At 34.5% G+C, this 11214-nt stretch overlaps 1 long non-coding RNA gene across 1 annotated transcript; it reads left to right on the forward strand.

Annotated features, from left to right (window-relative positions):
- The first annotated feature begins 4707 nt into the window (after nt 1–4707).
- On the forward strand, nt 4708–5374 carry LOC104242464 (uncharacterized). Its single transcript, XR_715005.2, has 2 exons — nt 4708–5027; nt 5216–5374. It is a non-coding gene; the product is annotated as an uncharacterized lncRNA (long non-coding RNA).
- Nucleotides 5375–11214: the final 5840 nt, after the last annotated feature.

The raw sequence follows: 11214 nt of genomic DNA on the forward strand, positions 1-11214 counted from the left end.
TGTTATGTTAATATAGATTTGTCGTAGTATTTTCTCTATTTGTTCAACTATGTTATTATTGTGGTTGGTTAAAGAGCTCTCAATCGACTGTGCCTATTTAGTGTGTATTACTCGAGAGAGAGTGCATATTTAGGTAGTTGTTGAACAACATCACTCCTAACGTATATGAGGAATCAATACAGAGGGTTTAAAGGTGGGAATAGGGATAACAAAATCTTGGGTGCGATCCGAGTGAGCCGTACTTAATGCCGGCTAGCGTAATTCGGGAGAATATATCTAGTAAATTATGGTAATTACTCGGGAGAGAGTTACGACAGTCAGAACACTCATGATCGGTAGTGAATACTTAGGCAAATCTATAGAAAATGTAGCGGGAAGGATTCCGACAATAGGGGAAATCATAACAATAGACCTCCTTAATCTTGTCTCCAATCCTTATCCTTATTAATTGATTGTTTTACTGCTTTCTAGTATTTATTAGTTGATTAGATAAAAATAAATATTATAATCTTTATAATTAGGAAATGTTTGGACTTGTACTTCTTAGCAATATTGAACAGTTGTAGCTATACCTTAGTTCTCTGTGGGATTCGACTTCGGACTTGTAAACCGAATTATATTTGCAACGACCGCTTTGTCCTTTTTATAAGGCATAGTTGGGAATGATCAAATGACATTACGGAGAACATCTCCAAAGTAAGAATTCGTCTAAAGGAACCAACTAGTGACATCCCAATATGGTCTCTAACTACAAATTGAATATTTACGACCAAGACTTGCTACAATATTATAGAACCTCCAACATATACCTAAATAGATTTCAAATGGATTTGGGATTTAATATGTCATAATAAAATCAAATCCTTTTTATGGCAATATCTCCATAATAGGATACCATGTAGAAAATACCTAGCAGGAATTGGTTTAAACATTGATCCAAACTGCCCTATATATAAATGCAAAAAAAAGGAATCCATAACCCATATTTTCTTTAACTGCAAAGCCACTAAACCGTTTTGGGACAGTCTTGGGTGGCAAAATTTCTATAGAGCTCAAGTTGAACATTGGCTTCTTCAATTAAAAGCTTTTGACTATCCACTAAAGAACAAATTCATAAATTGGATTTCTTTCTTTCCATTTGCCATCTGGTACATTTGGTTAAATAGAAATAACAACAATCAAAACATTACTGAAAATCCTATAAATGGTGACCTTATTATTCAAAGGGCAACTGAATTTAAACTTCTCACTGAAAAAAGTATAAAATCTCCTTAAAAAATCCCCATTAAAGTTAGATGGTATAAACCACCAAAAGGATGGTTTAAACTAAATATAGATGCTAGTTTCAATAGTAATAACCAAAAATGTGGTCTGGGAGGTGTATTCAGGAATGCCAATGGAATTAGGTAGTTGGTTCTGCAAAATCAACTCATGCTAGCGGATCATTACAAGCAGAAATCAAGGCACTCCTAGAGGGACTCAAAACAACACAAGCATGGGGAATGTTCCCTCTTGAAATAGAGACAGACTCCACGGAGGTAATCCAGTCTATCCAACAAGGCAACAGATTATATGATGACATTGTTAATGAATGCAGTATGTTAATGCTCCAGCAGAAGGAGGTAAGCCTCCAGCACACATTGCACACATTCAGGCAAGGGAATAATATAGCTCATTAAATAGCAAAGAAAGCGCTAATCAAACAAAGCGGAAAAGATATTTTGTTGAACCACCATCTTATGTAAAATATTTTGTGGAAAGTGAACTAGTAGAACACTATGTTTTTGTGAAGTTTCTATCTTATGGTGCTTTTAATACCCTAGCAAGCTTAGTCAATCAAAGTGTCCTTAGTGATACAAAGTATAAAAGTCATGTACTGAACGCTACATAGTTTCTAACATATATATTTCCTGTTTGCTAAAAAAAAAAGACACCAACAGATTTAACTACGTGCTTATGGTTAGAGACAAGGTTTTTAAAAGAAATAGCTTTAGTTAGTGACTTTGTGACTCTTGTGTTGACTTTGGTAATCATCGAGCAGTTTAATTGGACCATAGTAATCTTTAAACTTGAATGTGGTCGTGGTAGGCTCTCGACTCCATCCTCTTTTACAATCTAGTTACGTGAGGGGTGAGATGAATTATTGCTAGTCCAAGTATCCGTGCGAAGAGTCTAGAACTTGCCCCCAATATGTTTCAAAGCGAAATCCTAAGTTTTGCTTGGTTTGAGAAGTGATTGTAGGCTCTCCTTGGCCCATTTGAGTTTTCTATTGCCAACCAATGTCTTTATCTCGACTCAACCCCTTTGAGCTTCTAGCCTTTCTCATTTGATATCATGTTACAAGCCTTTACCCATTTTGTCGTGACCCTCTCTTGGCACCTGAGCTTTCCTTAACACTCTTGTGAAACAAATGGCTTAAAACGTAAGTTTGGGGGAGAGATGAGAAATTTCAAAAGGTAATAAGGCACAAATAGAAAAAGAAATGGCCTCTATGAGAAGAGAAGGCAAGAAAAGAAAAGGACAAAAAGAAAAATGCAAAAAGTGAATAAGTGTAAGGGTTGAATGGATTAAAAAAGAGGTAATAATCCCAAACATTGAGAAATCAAAAAGGGAGAAAAAGAATGAAATGATCAAGAAAGAGTGATGTTAAGTCTCTCTAGTCCCCAATAAAAGAAAGTGCCTCTAAGAATTGGCAAGTGTGAGCTGAGAAATAAAAGATGGAGTGCTTAAGGAAAGGTGTAACCACTTACCCATACGGTATCCTACCCTAACCCAAAAGCCTTCATTACATCCCGAAAAAGTCCTACTTGATTTCAAACCGAATGAGCTTACAATAGTGGCGATCTACAGAAGGGGCAAACCTATGGTACTTGAAGCCGTACTTGTAACATTCTCTTGTGAGAGATGAGTGCGCTTTTCATGAATCTTCGGATTAAGTGCTAACTTCTTAAGTGATTTTGGCAAATGGAAAGTAGAGGAGGAAGAGTTCGAAGAAAGAGTTCCTGTATATTATACTGGAATTCCAATATATTATACTGGAGTATTTTTTCGCATTTTGATCAATGTTTTCGTTCAGAATTAAAAAGTGGCTAAATTTCGATTACTTTTGAAACTGTGACTATTTTTGAATAACCACTTGTAAATCTGGCTATTTTTGAATTTTTTTCATTGGAGGCGGATCTAGGATTTATGGTATATGGGTGCACTACTAAAAAAAAGGAGAAAAATCATATTAAGTGGGAATTAATCCCTATTCCTCTTAGCAAATAACTCAATATTCAACTACATGCACCATTCAACTTTATTGGAGCATAGGTGCCAACGATTAATATTATACAAACTTTAAAAAAATACATACATAAAATATTAAATTTTGCAAAAAAGATCATGAATTCACGTGCCTCATAATCTCGATGACACGTTATCAGCATTAGTACCGGAATTTCAATACAAAGAAAAAAAGGAAAGTTGAATCGTATAAGTTATAGTAACTATTATGGAAAACGACTTGGTGAATGATGATCTTGATAAGGAAAGTCTTCATTATTTATTGCATTGCCCAAAAATTATTTAGCCTTTCTATTCTATTTCCACCATATTAGATAGTTGTTGTTCGACTAATTACCATAAAATAAAGTAATTTATACTAAGACACTTTTGTATTATATTGGACTAATGAGTGCGTCGGCATTTGACTTTGACTTTTTCATGACCAAAATGCCCCTCGCCGCGTATATCACCAACTTACTGATAAATATTCCAAAGAAAAATGATTACCATATGAAAGTGAAAGTCAAGAGGATAATTACGTCTTTTTCAGTAATCAAAGTGACAACGAAAACCTTCACTTCCCCTCAAAGTGAAGTCACCGTCCCATTAAATTGTAAACGTCAACCTAATCGCAATCGCCCTCACTCACCGTCACCTCCTTCAGTCCTTCTCTTACTAAATAAAAAAATAAATACAAAAACAATTTTGCTACATAAAAATTGCACGAATAACTTCGAATTAAAGTTAGAATCACTGAAATCGGAAAATAAAATACATTAAACAAATTAAATAAACGGGGATGGTTTAGTGGTTAATGTCTCAAGGGAGGTAAGAGTAACACATCATATATGTTGAGAACCAAAAAAAATAAAAAAATAAAAATTATATCCGATAATGAACGTTTCCAGTCTTGATTAAGCGGTAGATCTTATATAAAAAAACAAATGTTATATATCTATTTTGTATATATATATATTGAATGCTGATAAACATTTGGAAAGAAGGACCATTGTTGTTTCTTTTGAAGAAAGAAAATAAGATAGCCCGGTGCACAAAACATCTTACATTCACGTAGAGTTTTGGAAAGGACCACACTCCAAAGGGTGTAGTGTAGATAGTCTACGTTAATGCAAGCGTTAGTGACTGCTTCTACGACTTGAACCTACATAGGTCACGCAAAGATAACTTTACCGTTTGGACCACTGCTGATTCTTTTGAATCATAAAGAAAAGAATGTTTACAAAATTAAAATTTTCTTATTTCTATAAATCAATAAAAAGACCAACGTGTGAAAATTCAAAGCCTAAGACTTAATAAATTGAAATAAAATAAAGAATTTATGGCGACACGGAATTTTATGTAATTTAATCCTTAATTTTATAACAGGAGCCTGGACCAACCATGTCCATATATATAATCCACAAAATGCTAGCTACCATTTTCAACCTTTTGTAGCACTTTAACATAACAACATTCTTCAATCATGAACAGTCTCTTTCATTTCTTTTTCTTCTTCTTTCTCCTCTTCACTTCTCAAATTGTATTACTTCACGCCATCGGCCGTCCACCGGCGGCACGATTTTCCGGTCCGTCGATGGCGAGAAAACATCAAGTTTTTCAACCTCAGGCGAGTGCGCCGTTTGCTAGAGACTTTGAGTCCGATAAGAGGAGAGTTCCCACTGGACCAAATCCTCTACACAACAAGAAAAGAAAGGCTTGAATTCTGCATTTAGAGTTCCTCTTGCTATCCGTTAAAGGTATAGTAATTTAATTTTCATTCATTAGTTTGTCTTTTGGTTGTAGAGTTTTCCTCTGTATTATATTGGTGATTCAATATTTGTATTCACCAATTTCAATTTTGTACAAATTATGGTATAGATAGCTTAGTTTAATTACACATGTAATTTTTTTTAATTCCATAACTTTTAATTTTTTTTTTTTGCAGTTAGGTTATTTTAGGTTTTTCGCCTATACTAGCTGGGTGATTATGCCTATGTAGATTTTGCGAGAAAGGAATATGTGGTGTTTGTTAGCATAAATAATGTAGTATTGCAAAAAATTGTTTAAGTTGATAATTCTATCACTACATATTTTTTTTCCTTTTCTTGTACTAGTACGTAATTACTCCTTTGTAAGAATGGTTTTTTTAAACCAAGTTAGCTAGCCTCAGAATTGAATGAACATTAATAATTAATAAGAGAAAATAAAATAACAATGGACTCTCTCTCTCTCGTAAATACTTATGAAGATATTAATCAAATAATATGTTCATAGTAATTGTTTCACTTCTAAATGCGTTTGCTATTGCTCATACTTAGGAGTTTTTTTTTACCAAAATTATCCCTTATCTTTTAAGGGTAAATTTAACTTTGTCCTTCAAATATAATATTGAGCGTGAATTGTCCTCTAAGTTAGCAAAAGTTAAGCACCTTTAGTCCAACTAACAAATAACATGACATTCGTTAGAAAACTAGCAGAGCCATTACTCAACTACACATGAAACATTTTTTTTTATTTAAATCCAGCTCTCTTTCACCCCCAAAATCAGTCGATTGCCAGCTTTTCTACTGGAGAAAATTATTACTTCCACCGGATTCAAACAACCTACATAGTCGGTGAACTTAGAGTGTCAGTATGGACGATTTAAGCTTTAAAACTTGTGTTCGTTGAAATAATGGGGTTTGAAGTACCGCTACACCAGTGTGTAATCCGTTTTATTCTAGGAGGAAATAATCCACAACCTCGGGTATTAGGAAGGGATTAAGTTCTTTAAGGAAACACTATGAATTCAGTGGGCTCGGATAAAATTCTGTTTCTTCTATATTTCTATTTTTATACGTTAATTTCCTTTTCCGAAATTATTTTATAAATACAGTGTACTAACAATGCTATCTGGGACTTGCCCGCGATCTGGGTCTTGTTTGAATTAGTGAAACTACGTATGTAATTTTCAGCCGAACAATTCTTGAAAGAAGATTTGGAGGTGAAAACTGAAACGTATCACCTGCAGATCGCATGTTGCTGCTAGCTTTCTAATGGATGTTGTGTGGACGAAAAGCGCTCAACTTTTGCAAATTTAGAAGACAATTGGTGCTCAAGGTATATTTGGAGGATAAAGTTAAACTTACCCTTAAAGATAAGGAATAATTTTGGCCAAAAATTCTCATACTTAGTAATTAGTACTATTTACCTTTTTATTTTTGTCCAAAATAAGTGTCCACTTACATAATCAAGAAGGAATTAATTTTATTTTTTTTAAAATTTGCCCTTATCTACATATTCCAATGTGTCAAGGTAACAATTAATTAAGTTCAATTTAGTGAATATATTTTCTTTCTTTAGGATTTTATAATTTTCTTAATGGGTGTGTCAAAGATAAAATTGTCGCTTATTGAAGTTGATACCATTTTCAAACTTAAAGGAAGAAAAACAAAAGTTTCACTAGTATTATTATCTGACTTTTTGTTTTTAATCATCTTCATATATACAAAAAGATTCATCATATAATAAGTTTCAAAGTAAACAAACGACAAGGAAAATATATTCTATATCCAATAAAATTATAGAGAAAATCCAGTTGTTAAAAATGTTAAACGTTTTTTCCAGGTGAAATTTAATTGTTTGAATGATTTTTGAAGAAAAAATATTAATTAAGCAGGAAATAAAGAAATGAAATATCATGTCAAAATATTTTTTAGTATCCGAGTTGAGAGAGGGAGGAAGCATATGTTAACTGATACCTTTTTACCGGAAAAATTGTACTGCATAGTCAGGTAAAAACAAAAAAAATACATACATATACATATATATATATATATATATATATATATATATATATATATATATACTTTGACTTTTTATATGTTTATTTTTTTTTATATTTTAATACATTAGTAAAAATTCTGATTTCGCCGCAAAGAAAAAGAGATTGACTCTGGTCTCATTTTCACAGGGTATGTGAATGATATAAAGGAAGTGTACAGCCCCAGAGTGTCATGGTGGACCCAAAATTTTAAATAAGAAGTGGTAAATAACCATATTAATATCATACAACTACCCAACACTTAATAACACTAGCCTTTAATTCATACAAAACAATGAACACTACAGCTGGCTTCTCATCGATCTTCTTCTCCCTTAAATGCTGTTTTCTTATGGAATATATCATTCTTTATTCACATATAACTATATACCCCCTACTGCTCCTCTGTTGAATTATTAACCCTATCCATTTTCCAACAATAATCTCCTTTAGATTAACTTCTAGAATTATGCCCACAAAAGGAAAAAGAAAAAGAGTTTTTTTTTTTTTTTTGCGTAGAGCAAACAAAAGATTATTGTCTCCTAGTAATTTATTTCAACGGAGACCACCTTTATAAATCTTTTAGGTTTCACTAATCTCATTACTTTCTTTTATACTTTAGCAATTAGAACCATTTGGTACTAAAAGGAATCCTAATGTGATAGTTGTGATGCTCATGATGGAGAGCGGGCCGACAATGACGGGTCAAGTAGGACAGACAAGCTTTCAAGCTGGCAATGTTCTGAACAGAGGCGGATCCAGGATTTGAACCTTATAGGTTCCCATTCCCAGTGATCTCAAATAATATACAATAAAAACTGATCGGGACAAAAAATTTCAGCAAGTTCTTTTATTTGGCTGGCCTCTTTTAATTTAACTTCATTTGTAGTGTTTATTAAGAAGAAAATAGAAACAACACAAGTGCCTGCGGATGTCGTTTTGTGAAAAAACCAAAGGTGAAGTTAAAAAACTGTCAAATATAGGATTCGAACCCTCATCAACCAACTTACAAAAACATAGTCTAAGCAGGGTCCTCATTTGCCGCTGAACCAATAGTCGTTTCCAGTATTGGGTTCCCAGCTAAATTTATTTATACATTTAGTGTATTTCTCGATACAAATACAAGACCAGACAAAAGTTATTGGATTCCCAGGAACCCGTACCCAATATTGTAGATCCGCCCCTGGTTCTGAAGACGGAGGGCACATGTCACCATAAATGAATCCCATATTGAATGAGAGAGAAAAGTGAAGAGTTTTATAAGGCGTGATATATAATTCACATGGTACTCGTACTTTAGGCTCGATGATTGCATGGCCTAAAGGATAAATCCGTAAGGTCTATTGGGCCAAAGCGAACAGTATGTGCTATTAACTTGGATCGTGACAATAGTTACATGAACAAAATGTTTTGTTGTTCGACGCCAAAAAAATAAATGTAAGTATTTGAATGGATTTAAGTTATGTTTATTGTGTAAAGATTTTTAAAACCATATTATATTATAAATTGAAAATTATTCTATTAACTAGTAGGTTATTTTTGCTATTTATTATAGGTTATCTGTGAACTCTTATTAAACAGTTACTCATAATCAACTATAAGCGATAGAGATAGAGTAATCAGAATTTAAAGTTTATTAGTTCTGAATTTATCTCGAACACATAGTTCATCTTAGTTATTGAGTTCCTAATTAAATATTGATACATATTTAGTGAATTTTCTAATTAAGTAAAAGTTATGGAATCTGTTCGAACTCGCATCTAATACTGTAGCTCCCCTATTAAGTGGCAAGATCGTATAAATATATTCTATCATTAGTGCATTTTCTCTAACAAAACGGTTTCTTAATCAAGCAACAGTTACGCCAAAATATTGACCCTAAACAATTGATAAGTAGTGCCTCGTTGTTCAAATTATCCACATGTGGCAATTGTGTTTGGATAGAAAAGAAAAGTGTGTAAGTGAAGAAAGCTGCAGCTTAACCGCCCCATTTTGGCAATAACTTTTCTTGAACAAATTATAACGGGGTTGGACAAACAGAGTTGCAATGATATCAAAGTCAAATTAAGCATAACCATTTTAAGTATGTAGCCCCACACAAACCACTAAGGCACTAACTGCACCTGTTAGACTGCGAGAGACACAATCTCACATTGAAGATGAATGAGTTCTTTGAACTCTTTATATATTTTGGGCGGTCCTCACCTGCTATTTTAGACTACACTTACAGAAGGGGTTGAATTGTGTTTTGCCTGATTTTTGCGTTTTCAAAGAACTTGATTCTTTGAACTATTTTAGCACAATCAAACAAGAACAATTGCGAAAAATTAATCACCATTGAGATTTTTACGTGGAAAACCTACTTGCTCAAGGGAGTAAAAAATCACGACCTGTCCAATAGGATTTTCTCCAAATCTCTACTAACTTCAAGGAGCAAATTTAGGTAACAACTCAGTAACCAAGGGAATTATCTCTAGTACCCGAACCCCTACAATCAACACAATTGTAGCAACCCCTTTCTAAACTAACTCTAGCTTAGAAAACGTAACACAATAAAGTCTCCGTAACGACCCAACCGGTCGTTTTGAGCTCTAGCGCGTCGTTCGGCAGTTTGAGGCCATGAACAACTTCACTTCTGGTATTATAACTTGTACGCGTGGTCGGAATTGAATTTCGGAAAGTTCAGAGTTAATTTGGAAAAATAATTCCCATTTCGGAAGCTTTAAGTTGGAAGAATTGACTAAGAATTGATTTTTGAGTAAACAACCTCAGAATCGGGATTTGAAGGTTCCAACAGGTTCGTATGATGATTCTGGACTTGGGTGTATGTCCGGATCATGCTTTGGATGACCCGGGAGCGTTTCAGCGCCTATTGAGGAAATTAGCATTTTGGAAGAATTTCATAAATTTGGGTTGAAGTGCAATTCAATGTTATCGTTATCCGTTTGGGATTCCAAGTCTGGGAATAGCTCCGTATGGTAATTCTGGTATTGGTAGCGCAATCGGAAGTATATTTGGAGGTTCGTAGGTCATTTTGGAGTCATTTGGCGAAAGTTGGAAATTTGAAGGTTTTTGAGAGGTTTGACCGAAAGTGGACTTTTTGATATCGGGGTCGAAATCTGATTCCGAAAGTTGGAGTAGGTTCGCAATGTCAAATGTGACTTGCGTGCAAAATCTAAGGTCAATTGGACGTGATTTGATAGGTTTAAACATCGAAAGTAGAAGTTGGAGTTTCTCAAGTTCATCAAGTTTGAATTGGGGTGTGATTCGTGATTTTAGCGTTGTTTGATGTGATTTGAGGCCTCGAGCAAATCCGTGTTATGTTTTTAGACTTGTGCGAGTGTTTCGTTTGGAGCCCCGGGAGCTCGGGTGAGATTCGGAGTAGCTTCGGAGTGATTTGTTAAGAAGTGGGATTGCTAGTACTGGTATGACCGCATTTGTAGTGTTTTGATCACAAATGTGACCATCGCATTTGCGAGATGGAGATTGCATTTGCGAGCTTGGGCTGCTGTGGGAAAAGTTCGCATCTGCGAACTAAGGGTCGCTTTTGCGAGGCTGTTACCTTCGCATATTGCGAAGAATCTGGTCGCAAATGCGACCTAGGCAGGGATGGCTTGGCTTCGCATTTGCGATGCATTTGTCGCAAATGCGACCATCGCATTTGCGAGCCAGATGTCGCAAATGCGACATTTGCGATGGGAACCAGGGCTTTATTATCCTGAGACCCATTTCCTTTATTTCCCACTTGGTCTTAGGCGATTTTTGGAGCTTTCGGAAGAGGGTTTTCACCTAGCACTTTTAGGTAAATAATTTCTACACAACATGAGTTTAAATACATAGATGATGGGTAGATTTACATGTAAAAATTAGAGAAAATCAAGGGTGTAGGTAAGAACCTAGGGTTTTGATAAAAAATGAGATTTAACCACGAAATTTGTTATGGAATTTAGTAGAAACCATATAATTGTGATCCTTAGGTTATGGGTAACAACTTTTTTCAAAAACTTTCAGAATCCGGGCAAGTGAGCCCGGGGATGAATTTTAGGAACCTTGCATTTAGGGTTGGGTAATTGGTTTAATAATTAGAATATGGACTTTTGAGCATGTATTGACTAGTTCTTACCCCATTTGAATAGTTTTGG

This window comes from Nicotiana sylvestris, chromosome 7 (genome assembly GCF_000393655.2).
Source record: "Nicotiana sylvestris chromosome 7, ASM39365v2, whole genome shotgun sequence".
NCBI classification, from domain to species: domain Eukaryota; kingdom Viridiplantae; phylum Streptophyta; class Magnoliopsida; order Solanales; family Solanaceae; genus Nicotiana; species Nicotiana sylvestris.